We start from the raw sequence: 26,045 nt of genomic DNA, 5'->3' as shown, positions 1-26,045 counted from the left end.
TAAGGCATTTTTGCACAATTTGGCAATACCGGACAAATTTAAAAATAAGTTCAAATGTTTGTTGCAATTTTTGTAATGAATGAATAATTTTTTTCTCAATTAACGATAATTTGTAATAAATTTCTCTGCTTTTTTTTTTGTAAAGTGATGGTGTGAAACCAATTCACATGCATTTATCACCTGAATTTCATGAACTATTAAAATTATCTGCGAATTTAATTGAACTGGCCTTTTAAAAAATTATATAAATTCCGTACTTGTTGTACACAATATCTTTAAAATGTTATCGGCTGGTTTTTACCGCTTATTCGACAAAGCTATATCATGTATTATCCAGAAGACATGCCACCTTATATAAAAAACAAATATATTTAAAGTAAACATATTATCTTGATAAGGTCTGTCAACATCTAATGTTTCTCAGAAATAAATCAAAACAATTAGCGCACGACGACAGATCAGATCTACCTGTATTTTTTGTTGTCTTAGACAAAGGTTACTAAAAGCTTTTACATATTAATCGAGACGGTACCGTTACTGAATGCCACAAATAATTGTGATATGATAGCATTAGCAAGCACTTACATTACCGCAATGTCATATTGTATTTTTGTTAATATCACTTTGTTATTAATTTTTATACGGAGGGAGTGTAACGGTTTATGAAGTCGACAATATATGAAAGTAACGCGCGCGAGTGTTTCAATGATGTGAAAGGCAATAGCATCCGTCATGGTTCCATAAAAAAAGTGCATACGAACGGATTGAAAACACTGTATTAAATTATATGGAAAGGCAAATAAACTTTGACTACTAAACATCTTTTAACAAGCAAAGAAGGTCGTTTCTATAATTGAAATTTTATGTAGAACATTATATAAATAAATACTTATAAAACCGGCTGCATATGACGCTGTCACTTGTCAAATATTTGCCAAATGTAAACAGTTGCAGTAAGGTGTAGACGACCAAATGGTCGAGGATGCGGGTATGGGTCTAGATTTGCCGGAATACGCTTATTTGCCAAAATTTGTCAAATGCCGTATCATGTGGATGGTATATATCGGTAGAAACTTCCGCCAAAGGTATATAACCATTTAGAATGTTTGTGTGAAGTGAATGTCACTCGGTATATGATAATTAAATAAGAACACATCGAAGAGGACGAATCTTCCAAATATATTTGTGTTTTCTGATACAGACGGTCGGTGTCCATTTTATCCTATTTCAAAATTTGGGACTGATAAATGCACAACTAACATATTCGTGAATACTGAAGTATTACTGTATCATTCAATCACCATATTTAAGTTTTTTTTGTTAATATTTATTAAATGTAAAATGCAAATAGTACAAAAAATTCAAAATTGTTCTACGTTATATGGTCAATGCTTCAAGGTTTATAAATATAATTTTCAACTCAAAAACTTAAATATATGTCTGAAATTCGTGAGTAAAATATAAGAAATCAAGTTAATAATAATATTTATGTTGTCAAAGAAGAGATTTTCTTCAAAGTCAAATAACAGCTGAAACCTATATAATTTTGATGCTATTAGTTTATTTTTGATTAAACTATACATGTAGGCAGCTATTGCAAGGTAATTGAACTATATCACTTTTGCGGTTATATGGACCAGTGTGTCTCATAGTATTTTGACTCATAAATCCCTAGATCAATTCGTGTTTTGGTCCTAACATCAACAAACTCCTCTAGAGTCTTTTTCCCATCACTGAGTACTCAAGTCAGCTTGAAATCTCTAAAACCGTTTTCTAGATAAGTGTTTTAATGTTAGGGTCAACATATGAACTGATCTGGGAATTCTGATTCCAAATTTGAAGGATCTTAGATCCCTTTGCAATAATTTTATGAAAAATCATTATCTTGTTCTTGTGTCATTTCATGATGGACAATGCTTGACCACAGGTTCCTTGGATGAAAATAAGACTATTTAGCCTAACTTACCTATATACAAAAGTGCACGCCTACTGAGATATAGCCTTCTAAATATAGAATAGATAATCTATTTTTTTCAAATAATTTGAAAACTATTTTTCTTAGAAACTTCAAATTTGGTACACTTATTTTTTTATATAAGGGCAAGGTAAATATAGAATTTGGAGAGAATACTTATACAGGATGTTTTATTTCTAGTGCCTGTGCGCCACTGGCTATCCCGTAACTTTTTTGTGTGTTTGCCAATTACGACAGACTTAATTTATTTTTAAAAATATGCACTATTTTAGATTTTTTTGCTCTTACAAAATTTCGATATCGTTTATGGATTTCGAGTAAAATTCACATTTTTTATACATTAAATATAGGTAAAAATTCCGATTTATAAAAAATAATTTATAACTGCAGCTTCAAAGCAAGGAATAATAATGAAAAAACGTCACATTAAAAAAAAATGACTATACATTTTTGGTATTAGTATTATCAATTAATAAAATAAAAATCAACACTAATATTTTAAATAAACAATATCAACTAATAATGTAAGAAAGTCAACATTAATATTTTAAATAAACCGATATTTGTAATCACATTAAAATAATATTACAGTAAATGCTCAAAGTTACTTCCTTGTTCTTAAACGCAAACATTAGGTCGAAAATTAGAAATTATCCAATAATTGTGCATTACCTCTCATAACATTAATTTCATGTTGTATTCTTTCCCATATTCGTTTTCTGTATTTACTGAAAAGTTATTTTAAACTGTAGTCCTCAACGCTCCTCAAATGAAATAATTACATGGGTTTAGGTCCGGGGATCGAGGTGGCCATTTTAAAGGGGCATTATTTCCTCTACCTATCCACCTGTTAGACCTTTAATAACCTGCAATACCTACCTGTACCCTGTAATACCTGTAACCTGTAATAACTGGTCTTTTAATACTCTATTAAAGGAACTTTTTGTAAGCCAACCTCTGCCGCTAAACGCCTTTTATTTACTTGAGGAATTTCTTCGACCCTTTTCAAAATTTGTTCCTCCAGCTGAATAATTCCGGCCGTACATTACCCACGATTTAATGTTACAGGTAAAAAATGTCCTGTTTCCCGAAGGCGTCTCTCCGCATTAGCAAATGTTTTGTGATTTGGAGTTCTTCGATTAGGAAATCTTTCAGCATATGTTCGAACAGTAGCACAACAATTTCCTTCACAATTACACAAAACTACTAACATATCAGTTTGTTCAGCAAAAGTATAAATTGCAATAAAAAACAAATTAAGCTAAAATTAAATCACAGCTAGCTTGACACAGAATCTTTTAATTATTGTTATGAATTTGTTTCTCTGTTATATGACACCTCGTACTAGAATATTCTATTTATCTTAAACTGATTTTATATTATTTAATGTGTAAAGAATGCCAATTTTACTCGAAATCCATAAACCATATTAAAATTTTGTAAGAGGCAAAAAATCTTCTAAAATAGTGCTTATTTTTAAAAATATTCTGTCGTCATTGGCGTACATACAAAAAAGTTACGGGATAGCCAGTGGCGCACAGGCACTAGAAAGAGAACATCCTGTATGTGTATTCTCACCAAATTCTATATTTACATTGCCCTTATATAAAAAAATATGTGTACCAAATTTGAGGTTTCTAAGAAAAACAGTTTTCAAATTATTTGAAAAGTTATCTGTTCTATATTTAGAAAGCTATATCTCAGTAGGCGTGCACTTTTGTATATAGGTAAGTTAGGCTAAATAGTCTTGTTTTCATCCAAGGAACTTGTGGTCAAGCGTTGTCCATCCGTTTCAGGGACACCCTGCATATATTTATTATTATAAAAAAATTTATTCTATACATTACAATAGTAGTCTATATCGAACTGAAGTCAACTTTGATCTATAAAGCGGCCATCAAATTGTAGATCGGGCACAACAAGTTCACGCTGATCGCATTAATGTATCGGACGCTAGGTAAGGCACCACATATTAGCAAGGTCAGAGGTCGGGAAGGTGGGACAAATGTCTCGCAGGTTGAATTGTATGTTCGCCATGTTCCTGCACCTTTGACATTTAATCGCATTCCTGCTCATAACCGCGGTGTTAACATTGTGCGAATTCACTCGATTCAATTGAACGCAACGTGAGCGCGTTGGGTATTACTTACGCTGACTGTAATGCAATCGATGGTCACGGCGTTTTATCAGTAAAGGTGTTTCAGATTGAACATTGTTCATAGTCGGTCTGATGCACGTTAAATATTCGAAATCCGACCCTTGCATTGGCCACCTCTGTTGAGAGAAAACAGACATATTTCATGAACAAGTTATTAAAATAAAAATATCTATTGAACGAATTAAGAATCAATTAATAAATGGACAGAAATGAAAGATCAAATAAATTATTTTTTAATATATTAGGATATTTCAGCAAATCACACCAAACTACTAATGAATTTTGAAAAAGAGGTTTTCGGTAACAATGAATACATTTTCTCATCTCCACCATCATCTTTCAAATAAGTAAATTAAATCTTCTTTTGAAAAGGTCTTAGTCACACTTTGCATGTGGATGTACCTAAGAGAAAAAAAGTTCACATAATGAATAAGTTACACGAAAACGATAACTTTCATCTGAAGACGTTCTTTCCTTCAGCGAAGACAATATTTTTTGTCCTGCTATGTAACTTCTTTGGTGCTTGAAGTTTCACATTTTGGATTTTGGACAACTTGTGTTCTCCGAATTATGGATAGGGATTACTTTAGGTTCTTTGAAGGTTGCTAAGGATAAAGATGTAGAATTGATAACGCGTCAAAAATGCATGCAAACATAATAAAATGTTTGTGAAAAATAGATTAAAACATTTATATATAAAGGAAATAACAGTGGTCCTAGCATATATCCCTGTGGAGTGTCAAAATGCAATAATCATGTGAATTCCATCAATCCTCAGGAACTCCATAAGGGTCAATCCTGAGGCCACTGATGTTTGTTATTTGTATTAATGACTTAACTAAATGCCTCGATGTCAACTATTTACTCTATGCGGACGACCTGAAGTTCTTGGAAGTTAAATCTTTTACTGACTAGGCGGACTAGACTACATGATAATCTTGACAGATTATACAGTTGGTGTTCATGTAATAATCTACCTCTGAATGTAAAATGATGTCTTACAGTTAACGTAAAACTAATCTATATTTTGATTGTAAAATTGGTGAATCATTTCTAAATAGAGTTAAGCAATTCACTGACCTTATTGTTGCATTTGATACTACTTAGATTATCATTTGACGAGCATATTAATTTAGTAACCAAACCTCCTTATAAAAATGTATTCTTTATTTTGCGTAATTCTAAGGACGTTCAGAAAGTGAAGGTTCTAAATATATTGTATTTGCATTTGTGCGTTGTATACTAGAATATGCATCGGTTGTTTAGAGTCTCATCTATGATGTTTATAATATTCAATTCGAGAAAGTACAACCGAGATTTTTAGACTATTCGTTTTATTAGTAGTTATGGATTTTATCCTCCTTGGAAGGAATTACTGCTTTCTTGTATTAATTTTAATAGTCTCTGTTGTAGGTGAATTATGTTTTCAATTATATTCCTTTTTAAAATTATAAATAATACTTCAAATTCAGACTCGTTATAGTTTCAAGGATTCCTAGACTCAGTTCTAGATTTCACTCTGCTTTACAAATACCCACACCTTGTACAAATTTACTAATATCAATAATACTAATCTCTTATATCAAATGATTTCCAATTATCAAAATTATGAAGATCGACTTGATATATTTTTTTATAAGAATAACAAAAGAAATGTTGGTCTAGCTAATATTATCCTTATCTTATATATGTTAGTTAGCTTATTTGTTTTATTTGTCTGTTATTGTTTACACTTAAGATCTTTCGTCTGGATTTTATATTTTGATTGCTCTATTTTGTGTAGTACTTATATTTTTATATTTAATGTTAGTTTGTCTTTTTAAATTTAGTTAAGGTTTTCTTTTTATCTTACTCTATAATTGAGACATTGTATATAGTAATTTCTAAATAAATAAATAATTCATTTATCCAATTTAATAGCATTCACATATACTATTTGAGTTATATTTGTTAAGTGGGAGAATAATCCAGTCACTTATATTTCCTCTTAGTTGCAGTAGTAGTTTTTTTTGTAGAAATAGTATTAAATTCAGGTACTGTTACGTTAAATAAAAAATGTTTCTTGGTGTTTTTTAATAGTAGCAGCACCTTAGGAGATAATTAACATATTTGCTGATCATAATGCGCAAATTTAGTCCACATACTCAAATTTGTTTAAAATTCATCTGCAAAAATTTATTCATTTATCTGCATTATCAATTAGAAAGCTTTACAATGATTTCGTTTTAGTATTATTACATTATAATTACTTTCTCGACCTATTTGCTAATGTTATTTTATTATTTAGTTTGATGTTTTTTCCAAAAATAAAATTGTTTCTACAAAAAAAAAAAACGTCAGTGGCGTATTCTTTTGTTGGGAAATATTGGCGACGAATTTAGTTGCACGTCACTGGTTGAAACCAGGATGTTTTCATCAAATAAACAGATTAATTTATTAGGAAAATTCAATAAAACGTAAAAACAAGCCCAAATATCTCCTAAACGGCTGCTCCTATTAAAAAACGCCAAGAAACATTTTTCATTCATTTAACGTAACAGTACCTGAATGTAATATTATTTCTACAAAAACCCGCCAGTGGCGTATTTTTGTCTTAGGAAAATGGGACGGCACCTCCAGTAGCACGCCAGTGGTTAAAGCCACAAGGTTAATATTACATACAATAATAGGTCTAATTAAATGAATACGCTGTAGTAAAATTCATTCAATTCCGTCAGCACATTACGAAGATATGGCAGAAGATATATATATTTTTTGTAAAGTTTAACACCCTGTATCTCGAATACAGACTCCGGCAGGAAGAAAGTTTATAGAGCAAACTCTACTTATTTTTTGGAAATGAATCTAGTCCTGCAGTTTCTGTATTTAAAATGAAATCACCCAGTATATTATGTTTAAAGTATTACACGATTATACAATACGGTTCTTTCTAAAATCTGGGATATTGTTGGTAGAAGAGCAGCTGGTCTGTAGTTTTCGGGTAACCTATTATCCCAATATGAAGTACGGAGCCCCCACGGGGTCAACTACCGCTCCCGAAAATCGCCGTCATCTTCTCGAATAAAATTGCCATTTGCGGGACTTGCCGATCGGCCCACACCGAGATAAAACTGTGACAGATCTTATCGCTGCATGTTATCTCGTAACTATAAAATTTACGAACACATAACGCGAATATTTCCTTTATGATTTTAAAGTCAAAACGGTAAGAAGGATAACGGATGTTTCCAATCCAATCGTAACTTAAGCTTTTATCGTCCCGTTTAAAATTCTGCAGAGCATAATGTCTCTAAATTATTTTTATTACATGGTTATGGTAAAATGAACGATGGCAAACCATTTCTATGCCGTAAATATCCCCGCATTATATATATGTCATTTGCTTGACCTGGGTGATGGGTCAGATGAAGCTTACGCCTCAACTTCCTGCTTCGCACTACCAGGATGTGCCACCTGGATAAATTATTGGAATGTTTAACACATCTGAAGAGCGTTTGCGATTTATGGCTGTTAATCAAGCGAGTCGGCCGACCAAATCGTCTAATGAAGCGTGATAATATTATTTTAACCTTTCGGGTAACAGCGAATGGAAGAGGTGGTTTTCTGTGCAGCCTGGTAATGTTGCACTTGGGATCGGTTCATATAATTCATCTTTGCATGTGGCTATTTTGAATTATTATGTTATATGTTATCCCTTTTAGATTGGAAAATATACCATTAAATATCCACAATATAAACTTTTGCATTTTGAAAACGATATGACTTTAGACATACATATACTTACTTAGAGCGCTTTTTTTTTCGTTTAGTTCAGAAATGATGTTGGGCATCTTAGTTATCAGATTTAAAACGATGGAAATCAGTTTTTTAATATTCTGTTAATAAAAGAAAGATCCAGGAAAATATATACATTATAAATCTACAATATTTGTGAGGAATAAATAAATTTATACATTTAATAATACGGTGAGATGTGATTTCAATATACGGACCACTGAATATACATACCTTTAATTTTTTATGTGATAAAAAAAATAGCGCCCAACGTGGGGCTCGAACCCACGACCCTGAGATTAAGAGTCTCATGCTCTACCGACTGAGCTAGCCGGGCTTGTGACTTTCTGGCTACCGCTGAATATCCGTGGAACAGATTCTGTTTATAAATTAGTAACGCTTTCTGCTCGAGATATTCGGCGATTTTAAATATAGACGCCGCTAAAAATACAGTACCTAAATTTAGTATCGATTAATGCTCTGGTTGTTATTTCGCACGATCGCAAGAATTTCAGCCAAGTTTTTCATCTAGCAAAAGTCTCCAATTATCAAATCATGTTCCACTTCACAGATTTGTTTTTTTTTTCTGATAAATGGAGGCTGCATTAGTAGAGAATAATGTGACAAAAACTTGAAATTAATAGTTTATTTCTTTCTTTTTAGTATTTATTATTAAAAGAAGATTAAGTATCTTTTTAATGAAGTAGATATTAATAATTAATTAATCATTAAATTGGTCTTGGTAAGCTAAGTTAATTTATATTTTTTATTATAGAAGCAATAAAATTCTTATTGAACTTTGTTTAAAAAGAAAATACTTAAATATACCTTTATATTTACTGACGGATTTATTACAAGAACTTAATTTGTCTGTCATACAATCTTTGCCATCCTTGTACTGCAGTTACAAATTAGAAAAAATAATTTTTATATTTCTCTTTTTTATATCATTTTCTTTCTCTTAAATTTGAATTAATTTAATAGTAATTCTGTAAGGCACTAGAGAAGATAAAAATTAAGTAATTCAAAGTAGGGGGTTAGGTTCAATGTTTAAAAATTGTAAAAAAGTATTGCGATCCTGCCAGGATTCGAACCTGGAATCTTCTGATCCGTAGTCAGACGCGTTATCCGTTGCGCCACAGGACCTTGCCTGTAAATTCGTAAGGAATATACCGCTTCATAAAAATTCTAAAATTTACTTAATTTTTGAAATTAAGTAATTTCAAATGGGTGGGTATTGGTGAGTATTGGTGGGTATGGGTGGTAATTTCAAGTGGGTAATTTGAGAACCCAGAAAAATTACTACAATTAGTGCAGCTTCAGTATTCATCAAAAAACTGACATCTGAAATACAATCAACACTTTCTGAAAAACATATGTAAAAATTATAGATTTGTTTATAATACATACAATTCAAGTAATACACTTTTTTCTGAATTTATTGAAAAATGCAGGTACATTGAAGCTAATTAATTTATTTGCATTTGGTGCATTAAATATATAAAGTTAACAAAGCATTTATATGAATAAAAATACAAACCATTTAGTAATAAAAAATAAGACGAAAAATATTAACAGGCACATAAATATCTTAACAGACAAAGGAAATAGAATAAACATGTTCTTATAATTTTTAATAAGTTTCCCAGTCAGGAGAAAGCTCTAATGATAACAGTCAAAAAAGTAAAAGTTTTTATTATTTTGTATTAAACTCTCAAGTCCATCAGTACATCTGACATATTCATAAGTCATAAACTGAAATAATGTTTTGTGTTCTGTTGTTTTTATTATGTTTTACATTTTTTAAATATATCGTTATACTATACATCTAAATATATCAGAATTACAGGAGAATTTTGAGTCTTCCACACAGAAAGAAAGTCAATTTTTGACTGTCATTATCAATTTACAAAACTATGTAATTATAAATTAATTAAGTGCCATAGTACCTATTACGTGTATAATTTCAGATTTTTTAAACCTCATTTGGATAATAAACTATAAATTTCATCCATAAAAAATACACATTCATAGTATGCATGCACAATAGTGGCTGATGCTGTCCTACTCTACGTGCCCCGCTGGCTGTTCGTGATTGCGTATCAAATCGGTTAGTAATATTTAATTTTAAAGAAAATTTAATTGAAAGTTGATAATTTCTTTTGTATATAAATAATCAGGTAATTCAATAAAATATTTATTTTGGAAATGAAGACAATAATTATTAAATTTTTACAATTATCAATTCTCAACATATTCGTAATATGTATACAAATAAAACATAAATATTTCAGATGATTTCCTCATTGTATTTTAAGACAGTCCCAATTAAATATAATAAGTGAAAATGTTTAAAATTCTATGCTTCTTGCAATTCTTTGGTTTCAAATACTAAAAGGAGGTCTAAGGGGATCTTGGAAACAAAAAAAGGATATAATAAAATACAATTCTATTTTCTTTTTGGTAGCCTATTTCATTAGTAAGTTATGTCGCTTATCTGTCTTTCATCACATCTGTAGTTTTACAACCATATCGTCTTACAAAGGAACCCACTCGGTTTCTCAGAAACGTTGAGTTTGACCAAGTTTTTGTGCAAATAAAGGGGCATCATTTGCAACAGGTTGCCCACCGTAAAACGGGCCCGGTTGAACGGTTGAATAACACAAGAATGTTTACCTGGTCGGCAATCAATTACGCTCTTGAAACGGTTTTACTGGAATGGGTTAGTTATTTTTAGCCGAAATTAATTCGATTCACTAACCAGGTAAGGATCATTCAAGATGGGTGTCTGTATGTTCCCAAAGAATCATATCGATCACAAATCTTATGCTGATTTTAGTAATTGATATACTATAAGAAATGTTTATGGTTATCAAAAAAATACTTTTGTTGCGGAAGGTAGTACTGAAGAACTGAAGTTTCCTATAACATTCGATGTTGCTTGAAAAAGTAAGGCAGATTGATAAGTCCTAAGTAAGTATTTGTAATCCAGAGGAAAAGGAGACATGATTAGTATAAGTCCAATAACTTGTTATAATGGTAGTAGACTGCAGATTATAAATTATAGCTGTATGGATTAAATGCACCATCCTCTTTCCACTGTGACCAACCATCAACCATTCCTCATTTAACATTAATCTCTTACTACTTCATATTTTTCTCTTCCGAACACTCGTACAAAGCTGTTATCCCTTTTTCCATCTGTCAGAACCTACATATGTTGTCTTTTGTCAGGCCAATGTTGCTCAGAAATGTGTCCTGTTAGCAATCCTACTGTTATGTTCATTGATCTATGACTTTGGTTGAGTAGGTCTGGCGATAACACTTTCCAGTGTCCTTCCATGGTTGCTATTGATCAGGAGTTTCTTGCCTCCATCTCTGGGCCTTATCTTCTATCTATGTATGCGTGAATCTTTTAATAACGCAGCTAGTAATATTGTAGGGGGGTTCAGGCACCAGTACTTACATCATGGTACTCAATCTAGAGTCACAGAGATCAATTTGTTGGTTTTTGAAGTTCTTCATTATTAACTCCACTATGGAAGTCTGTGCACTCGTAGACTAAAAAGCTTCTATCCATTCCTTAACATCGTACATTCCAATTAGCTTGGTTTGTAAACTTTTGTGTCTATTGATGAACAATTTCTGCAAAGTCTTCTGGGTGGTATTTGCATTTATTTTGTGCGAAGTCTCCATAGCTTGTAATCATTAGCCTATACCATTCTGGTTCTTAATTTTAGCGGATTAAAAAGAATTTAAATTTTACTACATAGCTGCATAGCATACATGTCTTAGATAGATCTAACTCCTCGTCTTGATTGAGATTGTCTCGATTTTTATAGATTTCTATTGTCTTTCTGTAGAAATATTTTCTCTCTCACCAGAATTCTGATATTAGTTATGTCTATCGCTTGTCCTTATATCTGGCCTATGTTCCGAAACTGCCGATTTTTTAGTACATCATTTATTTCTGTTTTCAAATATTTTAATTAGCGTCTTGCTCTGATTTGCTTATAAAACCAATTTGTGGATACATTATAAAAACCTTTTACTATAAATATCGATAATATCACTGTCGGCATAATTAAAAGTTAATTTATACCAATATGTTTCTTTCTGTACAGCTCTTGCACCTATGTAATTTGCATAACAAATTTTTCACTTAACTATATCTTAAACATATGATTTCTCCAGTATTTCAAATGATAAGTATCACTAGTAGTTTTTAATTCCGTATTGCCAATTACGAATTCCCACCAACCATTCCCATAAGACAAATAAGGAGGGATGTTATTTGTTTAGGCAGTTTCTAGCAATTTTTTTTTAGATGGTAACGATACGTGATTGATTAATTATCGTCCATGGGATACAGAAAAGGTTCCGACTGGATGAAATATTAAATAATGCGTTAATCTGAATTTATTATCAGTAGATCTTGATTAGCCTGACTTGGCAGTCGTATAAAATTGACGAGAGCTCATTATTGTAATGACTTCATAAAGTTAACAGATTTAATTGCTACTGTAGTACATGTCACATGTATTAAAAAGAAAAACATCCAGATAACGATCCGTAATACGGAAAAATGACCGCGTATGTTATTTCGCAATAATTACTCTTCCATTTATTTTCATTTATTACCTTTTCATGGAGCTAATTTGACGTCAGATATATTTTTTATATACTTATTCTTTATTAATTATTATTATTTCGACTTTTCATTAACTTTTTGTGCAAGCTGCATTATTTTACTCGAATGAATCACTAAAAATATTAAGTAAATATACTTAAAAGCATTTACGATTAATAAATAATAATGAAAATTGTAATTTTGTTTCATATACATTCGGAATATTGAATAAAACAAAATAATTCTGTTGCTAAAGTAACGAAAATGTAGTAGGAGTTTTGAAATTGTATTTTTTCTATAAACCTGAATGAATTTTGTTTAAAAATTGGTGTTATGGGATTTTAGATAAAAAGTCACTACTACAATTTTCCAAAATTTAAAACCAACAAAAATGTGGTAGTTAGAGTTTATTAAAAATATATATTTGGGCTTTATTAATTTTTTTACTTATATTAATGGCTTTTTTATCTATAAATTGGAACACTCTGTATTTATACATGGTGTTTAAATATTTGTAGTTAAATACACACTCTGATTACAACTTACAATGGTGTCTCCAAATGTACATGTGAACAGATGGATTAGAAAAGATAATTTCTGTATAAATGTTTGTAATTTTGAAAAACATTCACTGAATCAGTTTACATCTCGAATTGTACTCTCAGTTAAATGTATAGACATTTAAGATTTGCCCTATATATAGGTATTTGTTATAATTATTTTGTTATTAATGAATTAATCTTTTGAATTAATGTCGAATAATTACCGAGTTATGACATTTGTACAGGAAAAAAAATTAATTAATTTGTTTCCTAATACAGTCAAGTGTGCCTTGGATTACCTGATATTAATGAAAAATTATTAACCCACACCCACTGACTGTATTATGAAACAATTGTATTAAAAATAGGCACAAAATCTTGGTTGATGACATCTTCTACATCTACTTTTTGTCTTCTTGAGAAATGCGAGAACCTCCCCAAAACTATCGAATTTAGCTCTTCCCGAACAGCTTGTGTCAATTTAAATATTACAGAGTAGTAAAAAATGTTCTTTTTGTCCATAGGCGTACATATTCCTTTTTAAAAGGGCATTGACTTTTACGTCAGTATTATTTTCACTCGCTTTATAGCGAAAATTGTATGTTTACAGAACAAGTACCTACTTCAATAAAAATTTATTTTATTTTAAAGATATTTCTAGGCCAGGAAAAAGAGCTGGCAAATGACCATTTCGCGACTTTTTGTTTCGATAAGCTGAATTTATCACTATAGATGGTAAATATTATGTACAATAACATATTAGTTTCCACGGTCATCAAAATGGGGGGAAGATTGTTTACAGGCTGGTTAATTGTATAATTTTTACGTAAATTCGCGTTTTTCGCTTATAACTTTTTTCCGTTCATTTCCACGAAAAAACAGTACAGTACTTTTTTTCGTCTTTTCTTATATTTTAGCCTTAGTTGCAATATGAAGTATACAACGACGCACGCGCATGATATAGTTATATATTATTACATATTTGGAAAGCTTATGAAAATTGCTTTAAGTTAAAAAAAAATCGTCAAGATTCGTTGAAAAACAACGGAGTTACAGACTGTCAAAGTTGACGGCCTATTGTTAAATAAATTAGGTTGGTAGCGGCAAAAAAATACTGTCATAACCGTCAACCTGAATACCTTCCCAGATAAAAATATTTTATTTGTGGAAGTATGTTAAGTGCATAAGAAATATTGTCAAACGTTAGTGGGTCGCTTGATTTTTCGGCGAGCCGTAGCGCGGCGGAAGAGTGGGGGAAGCGAACGACAGCGAGTCCGAAGAATACGATAATGACGATAATATTCATAGTCCTGCCGTTAAAAAAGCGAAATTCGCTTCTAAATAATATATTTGACAGTCTGTAACTCCGTTGTTTTTCAACGAATCTTGCCGATTTTTTTTGAACTTAAAACTCTTTTCATAAGCTTTCCGAATATGTAATAATATATAACTATATCACGCGCGTGCGTCGTATATTTCATTTTGCAATTAAGGCTAAAAATAAAAAAAAACTTTCCTGGTTGCAAATTTGAAATTAAAAAAAAAAGAATAATACATTGGAATGTATTATTATGAAATCTACCATGAAAAAAATCAGTGCGATTGTGGAACATGCTCGGGATCGTCCAGACTATTAATTAGTTAATTTGTTTATAAGGTCATAATTTGTAAACTATTCAACTTACCGATTCCAGATTTCGTGTGAGTTATTATGCAGTGATAAGGAATGAGAGGATGCGATGCCAATGCGTTCTGGTAATAATAACGCAGTTTATAAATGTTTAATTCAGAAGTCATAAATAAAATTCTTCTGTTTATAATTTTTGATGTAATCAATAATTTTTGACGCTCGAGGGCTAGTTTTGTAGGTCTTTTGAAGACGAAAAAAAAGTACTCTACTGTTTTCTCGTGGAAATGAATAGAAAAAAGTTATAAGCGAAAAACGTGAATTTACGTCAAAATTATACAATTAACTACCCTGTAAACAATCTTCCCCCTATTTTTATGACTGGAAACTAATATGTTATTGTACATAATATTTAGCATCTATAGTGATAAATTCAGCTTGTCAAAACAAAAAGTCGCGTCCAATTCTATATTTCCTGGCCTATTTCTCACAGTTTTGAACTTCGTCGCATTAAAGTTTTAGCGGAATATTTCACAAAGTCACTGATATAAATCCAGAAGCATAATTTCCTGTCAGATTTGCTTATTAAAATCTAATTTTAAGTAAGATGTGATTTGACCATCCGAATATTCAGCATTTATTCTTCCGACTATTTTCGTACAAAGAGAAACACCTTTTACTTTTCCCGCATAACTGAGTTCCTTAGTACCGTCCTTGTTTCATTCACGTTTGAGCCGCCTGATTTACACACCATAACGTTAAAACCTTTCCAGAACAAATTACTTGCTTTGAAGGATGTGTGGACTCTTAAGGAAATTAATTTATTACGGACAATTATTGCATATTATATTATATTCCGTACTTTACTGTCGCTTTTATTAGCTCATTAAACACTATTCTCCTGTGTATTAAACATCCTTGCTGGCACAGTGCAGTTCCTGCTATGACCGGTCATTTCACACACTTGTGGGAAAAGCCTACAAAATGTAAAATTACCGAGATTATATATGGTATGTGCTACTTACTTTTTATTATCTGTTTATTTATTTATAAAATGCATGAGACTGAAATTAAAAATTCTTTATTTGGTGAGATATTAATATTATTTTTATTGCCTGTCGTCGCAACAAATTGTAAATTAAAGTTGGCGTTTTACAGACAAGAAATCGCACTGTTAGTAAGAAATGATAGAAAACAAGGAATGCACCTTTCCCGTTTTGTTGAGTATTTTGTAAAAATATTCAATAATTATGATTAATTAATGTGTTAATAATAAAAGCATTCTGCCGGGTGTGATTATGTTTATAGTACCGTGCGCGATTTTTTGTATATTCAACAGGTGTTTAAAGTTTAGGAAATGTAATGAACATAAGAAGTAAAAATATGTTTTTTCCTTATTCTGAATATATTAACATTTATTCAGGATAAATAACAAAATAAAACAACAGGATAATGCAACGTAATTTAGCAGTTGTTCTTTCGTGTAGCGGTCCATTTTTAATAAGTAACCCTGAACTATCTCTGTCATGCTGTCTTTTTTCTTCGTTGGCAACCCCTTACCGCACGAATGGGGCAAAATTCAAATCTTGCGTGAATTTTGGGACATCCGATATAATAATTGACAATCAGATATAACTGGATACAAATTTTTACTTACTCCTTCTACAAAATTCGTTCTAGAGGTGTCTTATGTGCAGCAGTGATGTTTTTATATTTTGTACTGAAATTCCTACTGCTAATATAGCTTTCTCAAGATCCCGATTATATTTTCTATGTCGTTATCCCGACATTGCCTATACCTATAAATTAAATAAATTTATATGTACGACATTAATAAACTAGGCTCGTTCCACAATCTCAGACCACCGGACTATTTCCTGGTATAATTCCAAGCGGTAATTAATTTTAATTAAAAAAAGATCCCCTTAATTTAACAGAAAGCTCAAACGCAAAGGAAGATTGTTGTAAATACTCTATAATTATTTATGTCTTTATTCATTTATCAGGTTAACTCGAGCTGGTGGGTAATTAAGCAATATATTATTAATTTCCTGAAAGGTCTGTGTAAAAACTGAGGCTGGTGTGGTGGATATCGTGCAGAAATCAGAACGTGTCAAACTGATCGACAAGAAAAGTAAATAAGAGGTTGAGAATGTTATTACATATAAAATGAAATAGAAAAACTAATTCCCAGTTTTTAACTCAGGAAAGAGAAGAAAGGCAAAAATTAAAACTGTCAGAGGCTACTAAAAATTATAAATATTTGGAGAACGTCTTTACAAAATTTTATACATTAGATTTGTACTTATAAACCTACGGTAGTAATTTTGCTTTCCAATTCCCAGTGCCGTAGATAGAGTGGAGGCGACCCTTTTCACAAAACTTAACTTCTACATCTATGGAATTTTTAAAAATATTTCAGTATATTTAGTTATTTATAATTAAAAGTGACATTTTATATTGAGAGTGTGGAATATTGCCGAACGAGCGTAGCGAGTGGTGCATCCCCACATGTCATTTTTAATGACAATTTACAAAAAATGTCTTGTCAAATTTATGTATTTTTTTAGAATGTCATAAGCGTAGAAGTTACGATTTATGAAAAAGGCCAACTCGCTTTACCTACGCAACTGGAAATTGACGCAATATTACTAGTGTAATTTTGTAACCTCAAATTTTGTTAGTGAAAATTACATTAGCAGACAGTAAGATTTTCTAGGCTCTTATTTTAAAAATATGTACGGTTCTAACATAGTAATTATGTAAAATTAAAAATTAAAAGCAAAAAATGGTGGAAGCGCCGCTCGATGTGCACTATGACATAAACTCACAAATATTTCCTAAACTATTAATTTTACGGAGTTGAATCAAGAGGGTATTATTGTTAGCAAATTCTTCAGGAAACATATTTTTATGCAGGCAGATTGCGATCGTCATCTATGAAAAAATTGCGTTGTTAACCATTGGGCATAGTCCGTCCCTGGGGTTCTGGGCATAATGAAGTTTCACTTACAACATCAAAAACAAGCTGTACGCTAGTGTTATGGATCACCAAATTTGCATCATGCTGAAGTTAATAGTTTAGAAACTACATAAAAATAACTTTTTAATTTGCACCTTTGAGGGCCCGTAACTTGTTAACGAAGGCCCGTATGAAAAAAATTTATATGAAGAACTGATATTATTTTGACCACATCTATTTGTACTTGACTGGGGCACTCTGTATATACAGTGTGCCTTAATGCATCCTCAAAACCTCTTCTTGTAGTGATGGTGCCACTAAATGGCTTGGTATGATTTTTTTAGGGCCACATGAAAATCTGACAAAGTGGTTAATTAAGTACCTTTTAAAATGCCGTATCTCGTTTAGTTTGTAGCTTCCACAATTTTTCTTTGAAGCTTACAATTTTCAAAAAGTGCCAACTTTCGTTCCTTTACGAAATTTAGCATGTCTCAAAAGTACTTGAAAAGAAAAATGGAGGAAATAAATTTCTTTGTTTTTAGAACGAATATTTTTAGTAAGTTAAGAGCAGTAAGAACTTTGAAATTTTACTATAAGGTGGCTGTGAAAAGGTAAGTGATTTTCAAACCTATTATCAATTCCACTTTCCTATTTTTCAAGGCTTTCAAGGCTTACAATATTTTTTGAATACAACATTTACACTTTTTGGAAAGTACATGCTTCTAAAAAAATTAGAGAGGCAAGTTGATGAAACTTGAGGTGCAGTGGTTTGGATGATTTAAGCCTCATTATTTCATTTTCCATAAAAATCCCCAACATGAAAAATCACCTCTCACAAAAAATTACAACAATACGTAGTAGCCCTATCACTATGGCATAGTGTTAACAGGGAAGTCTCGAATTAAACTGTATTATCTATGTTACCAAAAAATATTTTTTAATTTAAAAAATGAACTAAATTAATTAAATACTCAGGGAAAATAGAATATCCTTATTGATTGAGATTTTTTCTATCGTATAATGCCTGCCCTTTCTGTTCTGCAATTTTTTCTTCGTTACAAGTAATAGAGACCCCCAAGTTGGTCCCAAATCTGGCTCTGCATCTGAAGATATTATTAATTTTCCTCATGCGAATGCTCGGTCTAGTATACCTAAACGTTTCTTATTACTTTCTGACCTGCATTCAAGACTTGTAATTACCCTATACGTGATACTTTTTTAAATTGAATCGATTCTTATGCGATAAGTGACAATCAACGGCAGCCTTGGTTCACACCGACAAGAGAAGCGTTGAGCAACTCAACTTCTTCTGGGAATAATAAAGAACGCAGGTTCAAATCTCGGTCCCGCATCTACATGCGAACTAGGAGTATCTCACATTGCGAATCTAAATTTATTAACTTTTCTAACTCTCACGTTTTCTCACTTATACATGTCATTTAAAAATATGGTATAATTTGACAATCAAAAATACCTACGGACAAAAAACATGAAACTTATGTACATACCATTCGCGAAAGTCTTTCAAAAACTTGTGTAAATTTTTTTATGTGGTTGGAATTAATCATGCTTAAATTTGTGGTATGAGGAACAACATTTAAATATAATTTAATCCATTGATGCAGAAATTATTGCCTTATACGAGGTCCGTTCAAAAAATCACCGAACTTTTTGAATAACGCGCTAATGTCGCATATCACTGAATATCTCAGTGATATGCGATTGGCAGCATTGCGCTACGCATAACTTCCTTTGTAACCATATGTTCTTGGACTGTTGATTTCGCATATCTGATAGTTTTTGTGATATTGTTATTTGAATGCAATGTGTTTTAAGTGTTAGTGCGATTTTCTGGAACAACGATGCAACATAAAATATTGCGCGAAACTAGGGAAACCTTTCACGGAAACAAGCTTACGGAGATGTTGCTTTGAGTCATACGCAATGTTACGGAGGGTTTTCACGATTTAAAAGTGGTCGTCAGTTAATTGAAGATGATTCTCGACCAGGAAGGCGTTCAACTTCAACTGATGACTTCCACATTCAGAAACTCAAAGATCTGGTGCGTGCAAATCGCCTATTGACTGTCAGAGAAATTTCAGAAGAGGTTAGCATCCCAATTAAGTCATGCCATGAAATTTTGACAGAAGAATTGAACATGCATCGAGTTGCAGAAAAATTTGTTACTCGTTTGATGACCGTACAACAGATAGAAAACCATGGACATTTGTCGGTAACTTCTTGAACAATCCAATAACGATGAAACATTCATTGAAATGATTATGACGGGAGATGAAAGCTGGGTTCGTCAGTCTCGATCCAATGTCAAAGTGATGCTCAATGTTTTTTCTTCTTTAATAGATTTTTGCGTTTTGAATTCTTGTCTCAAAGTAAACCGTGTGTACTATCAATGCGTTTTACAAAGGTTACGTGAAAAACTTCGCAGAGAGATCAGAGTGGTAGCGAGACAAATCATGGTCTTGCACCATAACAATGCGTTCGCACACTCAACTTTGTCAGTCAGTTTTGTGCCAAAAACCTTCATGTTCAATTTTAATGTTTGACTTGTTTATCAAGTTACCAACATATTCGCAACTGTTATTAGCTTTAGAAAATGAAACTTTATTATTACTAAAATATCGTAATACTCTTTAGAATTGTTAAACTGACGTAATTACAGATTATCCATAATTGGTTACTCATAAACCTCATGTTTATTAATCGAGAAATGCAGCTTATAACAGAAATTCCGTGATTCAACTTTTCTAAGAAAAGAAGGATCAAATGGTTTGGATAATCATAATCCAGACAAGTAAAAATATGCTCTATTCAGGGTGATTCACAAATTGTGGTCAAAAATAAAACCACGTATTCTTTGGTGAATTTTAAGGGGGTCTTTCATGTAAAGTTTTTATCTAGGGCCCTTCGTTAGGAAGATACAGGGTGTTAATGTTCAAAAAATATTTTTAATTTTTTTAAATAAAGAAACTACTAAGTGAAATAATTTGAAATTGGGCACATGTATTTATGTAAACATTGTTCGGAATCTGAGGGCTTTTCCTAAAATTTACATGCTCCAGTATCCGAGATACAGATAACAACCATGATATTCTTGGACTCGTCTTTCAATTTTCTACAAATTACTACTGCGTTAAGTTTTTCGAAAAAAGCTTAAAAAACGAACTTAAAACACATTTCGATATTCGAATATAATGCTTTTATAAACTACACAGTGGGCTGCGATTGCAACTTTGACATTCTGAACAGTTAGACGAAATAATAAATAATACTTTTCATCTGATTCAAGCAACAATAAATTTTGAACAAATTACATTTTCGTTTCTAAATGTTATTAATTTCTTTATTCGAATAAATAACCGAATGATTAGTACTTGTCATGTCATTTAGGTAAAAGTGTTTTCAGTTGGTTTTTTAAGTTTTACTCGGAAATCAGGCTTTTTTTCGAAAAATATAAAGAGTAGTAATTTGTAGAAAACTGAAAAACGAATCCGAAAATATCATGATTGTTACCGTAAAGCAGTGGCATACTATTTTATGTAGAAAAATATACCAGCGATACCCTGTATCTCTGTCACAGGAGTATGTAAATTTTAGAAAAAGATTTTGGATAATGTTTACATAAAAATTATTTAAAAAAATTAAAAATATTTTTTGAAGTTTAACACCCTGTATCTTTTTCACGAAGTGTGCTAGATAAAAACTTTATTGAAAATACTCCCCCTTAAAATTCACCAAAAAATACGAGGTTACAATTTTGATCACCATTTATGAATCATCCTGTATATTAAAAGAAATTGGAAATATCTCCTGGGAAATGACTTGCAAGAACTAATCTACTTTAAAATTAAATACTAACATTAAACCTATTAATGTCATGTTAATTTTCAAAATCTTTTAAATATACAAATACCCCCTTAATTCGATAGATAAACCTCTACCTCTATTTGACCTCTCCTTCACCAAAATTAAGAAAACAACTTTTCTTCTTACACTGTTTCCAATTATATGCCTTTTAAGCCAATACTGCAGTACATTCAGTATTTTTCAAACTTATTATTATTGTAAATTATGTACTATTGGTAATAATTAAATGAATCGTTTTATTGAATCAAATATAAACACCATTAGGAATCCATATGATTTAATTATAAAAAGTAATTGATGCAATAATACCGTAATAATATCATGATATCGTTTTTTTTTCTCCTTACAAATCACTCCTGAGTATAACCCAGTAGCCATTGGATTATTCTAGAACCATGATCAACACATATAGACATCCAAGGGATTGGAACCAATAGCTAAATTAAAATAAAACAAGGCCAGTTTACTAAGTCGTGCCTTTACCACCACGGCTATTGCATCTCCTATTACTGCGTTACTATACTTTCTCATCAGTACAAAATCAAGTTTATGTCTTATTCCCATAAGTTATAGGGATCCTCGAATTCGTTACTATCCGCGGATGTGTGTATCTATAATACTACTTATACTTTTTATGTTGATTTTTATCAAAGAACTTTGTGGAAATTTAGCAATATATTCAATTTGTTAACAACACGAAGGTACATTGCGAAAAATTACGTATCCATCTTGTATATGACTACAATTTGGTTCTGAAATATATCAGTCCATCTCGTCGTGATAAAATCGTGCGAAATTGCTTATAATAATAGTCGCTCATCTCTCTAATGTTTACTTTAATGTAAGAGTCGATGTTATCTTCTCCTACGGTTTTTTTTCCAAAGCACGGACGGGTTACTCTACGGCTTCTTCAGAGGACTTTTTAAATTGGTTGAGTTCGGTATTGTGTTGTTATCAATATGGATTTTTTTATAGTCTATTGAACTTTACTGAAGCGTGGCACGGAATGATGAGTGAAAATGAAAAATTCGGAGCAAAAAATGTACGCGTAGAGGAGTATCGAAAGTATAGTTATTATTTTTTACAGATGTAATCTAGCGTGCTCTTCCATTACTCATTAATGGATATGAGAATAATATTACCTGCTAATAGTGTACGGCTATTATTTTAAACTACTTTAAACTTCCGCCGAGTTGAGATTTTTTAATTTGATATTCTAAATTAGTAAATACATAATAATAATCTACCGTTACACGAGAATAAAAATGAAAACAGGTGGCTACCATGAAAATCACGTTTTCATAGTTTACAGTTTTTGTTAAACCTACTTTGTAGATACTTTCTTATTGTTTTCTTTACAAAATTAGGAAAAATACAACATAAATTTCAGATTGTAAATGTATGTAAGTGAATATACCATTTGCATTCCTTTCTTACTATTGAAATAGAATTTAAAAAATTTTAAGTCCGGAACTTGTTGAGAATCCTGAAGATCATCATTTTCTAAATTATTTTTCTTTTTACACTTAAAGGCATTGAGATATCAAGAAGGCATTGCATCCGACTCAAATATCTGTCAAAATTCTTGAAACAAAATAAAAAAAATTGGACTATAGTGACTTAATTAAATAAAAAAATGTCGCTAAGAACTCCACAATTTCCAGTGTTTTGAATATTCGATCAAAAATTTAAGAAAAACATTTCGTCCATAGATTTGTACGAAACAGTGGGCCATTTTGGAGATATTATTCATTCCTTTTTTATTTTGCTGTGGACAAACAAACAGGGAAATCAGGTTATTGGAAAATATTGAGGTTAGATTCAAATTCACGACCCAAAACGATATCTTGGCGAAAAATGAATATTTTTTCAAATCAAAAGAAGGATTTTAAAGGGTAAATATTCTACTTTTTAGTGGTGTAATTGATTTTTAGAAAAAAAATTATTCGCGTTGTCATATAACCTTGAATAAGGCCAAAAACCGTGTTTTTTTACACATTTAGGTTAGAATATCTCGGAAACCTAGGGTGATGGGTCAATTCTGAGGCCAGATTCAGCGCACCAAAAACCTTCGGGGACGTATTGTCTGCTTTCTGCTTTTTTCCCTTGTTGGCCTGTGAATTAAAGAATTTATTTCATTAAGACTTTTGGGCCCATTGTCTATAGAACAACTTTCTGGAAATAATTTAAAACCATTAAGTCAATTTCCTTAAAATGTTGGTGTCCTATTAGAGAATGAATAGAAACTATTTTCAGACAATTTTTCAAGAAGAATAGCAAAGTTCTTTCACAGAGGCGACCCACTAGAATTACAGGCCAATAAAACAGTTTCTGAGCAACCAAAGAACTCTCCCCGGCTACGGCCATAAGAAACCGCGAGCACAGATGGAAACCATAAACAATGCGGGGTTTCCACGCAAAAATGCACCCGGAGATTATCTGCGAATCTCATCTCTTAGTGCAGGGAACTCGAAAACAAAGCCTTTAAATGTAACTAATTGTAATTGAGTAGGAAGGCACGCTATTAAAGCACCACAACCGACATCTTCTCTATGAATTAGTTTATCTGCAATAAATAATGACGTAAATTCTCATGCGAGGGCCCCGAGCTGTCACGTATTAGTTTAAGTTTTATTTTGTGCCTTTTATTTTATTAAAATTGCATTCACGCTCATGTGGCGGCGTCTCGAGATGCATCTTCCTCCACGCTCCGCGACCAAAGTCCCGCCGCAACAAGCGGAAGCGGTTTTTTGCGGCCGCTCCAGCTGGCACATTTCAGTTTTATGGTGCACGTTTCTGACTTTATTCGAAAATCAGAGAAACACAGACAGTTTAATTTGCTGTAATGCGCATATTATTGCATAATATGCAGTCTCGTTAGATTTTAATTAATGCTATTGTAGGAAACAACCACTCTCTGGACTGAAAACGCAACGAGCACTGAATTACAACCACAATATCCAGTAAATAGTTAAAATCATTGGTCAGCAGGACCACAAGACATAAGCCTGTTTCGAACTTTTAGTTCTCACCAGTAAAACGACCGACGAACTACTTATTTATTTGGATGTGTACCTACGTACCGACAGGTTTTAAGTGTATACACGCGTTATAATAGAAACTTTTTGCAAATAATTTCATTGTGATCACAGACTTTTATTTCAACGTTTCAGCTCCAAAAAAAAAACGTCATCAACATTTTTTACTAAGAACTTTAGTTGTCCGATGATGTATTAAGTAGAAGAAAAAGTTCTATTAAATATACCGTATAAGTAAATAAAAAAAAAGAATCTACATGAATTCAAAAATCCACAGTGAAATTCATTGAAAAAGTTGATATTATAATGTATTTATGGGTACAAAAAATTTAAAAAAGTGCTGTAGCTTTTAAATGCAAAATTTGTGTTTTTTTCAAAATTTCTCAAAAAGTCAAAAAACTTCTAGCCTATTTCTAATTTATCCGTTTTTCTAAATTTTATAATTTTCAAGATGACCAATGTAGGAAAAATTGTGTATCTAAATCTATCTAAAACAGCAAAATTACTTTATAAATTATGATTTTTTTCCTCAGCAAAAATTAAAACTCCGAGATGTGACAGACAAATTTATGACAACCATGGAACCGTCGTTTAACCTTGGTCCACATATTTATCCTTTATTAAGCATGAAATACGTATAGTAAAATGTAATTTCATGGAAAACATTCTTCTCGGAATAATAAATCCGACTGTAATAATTATCCAACGATTTATTATCCTATTTATTTATTTGTGCCTTGGGTTCTGGGTGTTTCGAGAATAGGTATCTTTTGAATTATGATGTCGATTCTAATTACTACGGATATTACTTTGCAATAATTTTATTTGAAAACTGTTCTATTTACATTCAGCATATAGTACAGGGTGAAGCAGCTATTTTATGATATATCTTTAATTAGTACGTTTTTAGTAGTATAATATGAAAATATAGAAAAAGTTTTTTGTGCGCTTTAAATGAGAGAGAGAGAGAGAGAGAGAGAGAGAGAGAAAGAGAGATAGTTAAACTTTATTTCTTCTATTCTTCTGTTGACTGATAAAGGTTACCTACAAAAACTTGACTCACCCTGTATGTTATAATTAGAGATCGGGAATGTAAGGGTGGACGCGATGTGGTATAGGGTTGGCTGCAGGTCGAGTTTTGATTTATGTCATTTTGTATGAAACAAAAAGGGGCACTGTTTATTTTTCTACACTAACTAGGAACTTATCATAAATTATACAGGGATGGCCAAAAGTACGGAATAAAATTCATATCTTTTGAATGAGTTCATTTTTTTTAAAACGCACATCTTTCGGTTGTATAATAATTAATTTTTCTTCAACCCCCTAACCCCCAGCTACCCCTATTTTTTTTTCAAATGGAAACATAAGACATGAGGGGGCTCGTTGAAAAGCTTATAGAAAACCGAATCCAGCCATACCAAATAAACAAGTTTTATTTTTTCAATAGCAAG

At 31.6% G+C, this 26,045-nt stretch overlaps 1 protein-coding gene and 2 non-coding genes across 4 annotated transcripts in view; 1 reads left to right on the top strand and 2 right to left on the bottom strand.

Moving 5' to 3' along the window:
• The window catches only part of LOC108904981 (ankyrin repeat domain-containing protein 11), a 518,946-nt gene that overhangs the window by 238,240 nt on the left and 254,661 nt on the right, over nucleotides 1-26,045 (top strand). The window lies entirely within an intron of this gene.
• Nucleotides 8,172-8,244, bottom strand: Trnak-cuu. Its single transcript has one exon. It is a non-coding gene; the product is annotated as a tRNA-Lys (tRNA).
• Nucleotides 8,981-9,053, bottom strand: Trnar-acg. The gene has a single exon. It is a non-coding gene; the product is annotated as a tRNA-Arg (tRNA).

This window comes from Anoplophora glabripennis, unplaced genomic scaffold, assembly GCF_000390285.2.
Source record: "Anoplophora glabripennis isolate ALB-LARVAE unplaced genomic scaffold, Agla_2.0 scaffold8, whole genome shotgun sequence".
Taxonomy (NCBI): Eukaryota; Metazoa; Arthropoda; class Insecta; order Coleoptera; family Cerambycidae; genus Anoplophora; species Anoplophora glabripennis.
The sequence above is the reverse complement of the archived record's forward strand: the minus strand, read 5'-3'. Positions and strand labels throughout refer to the sequence as shown.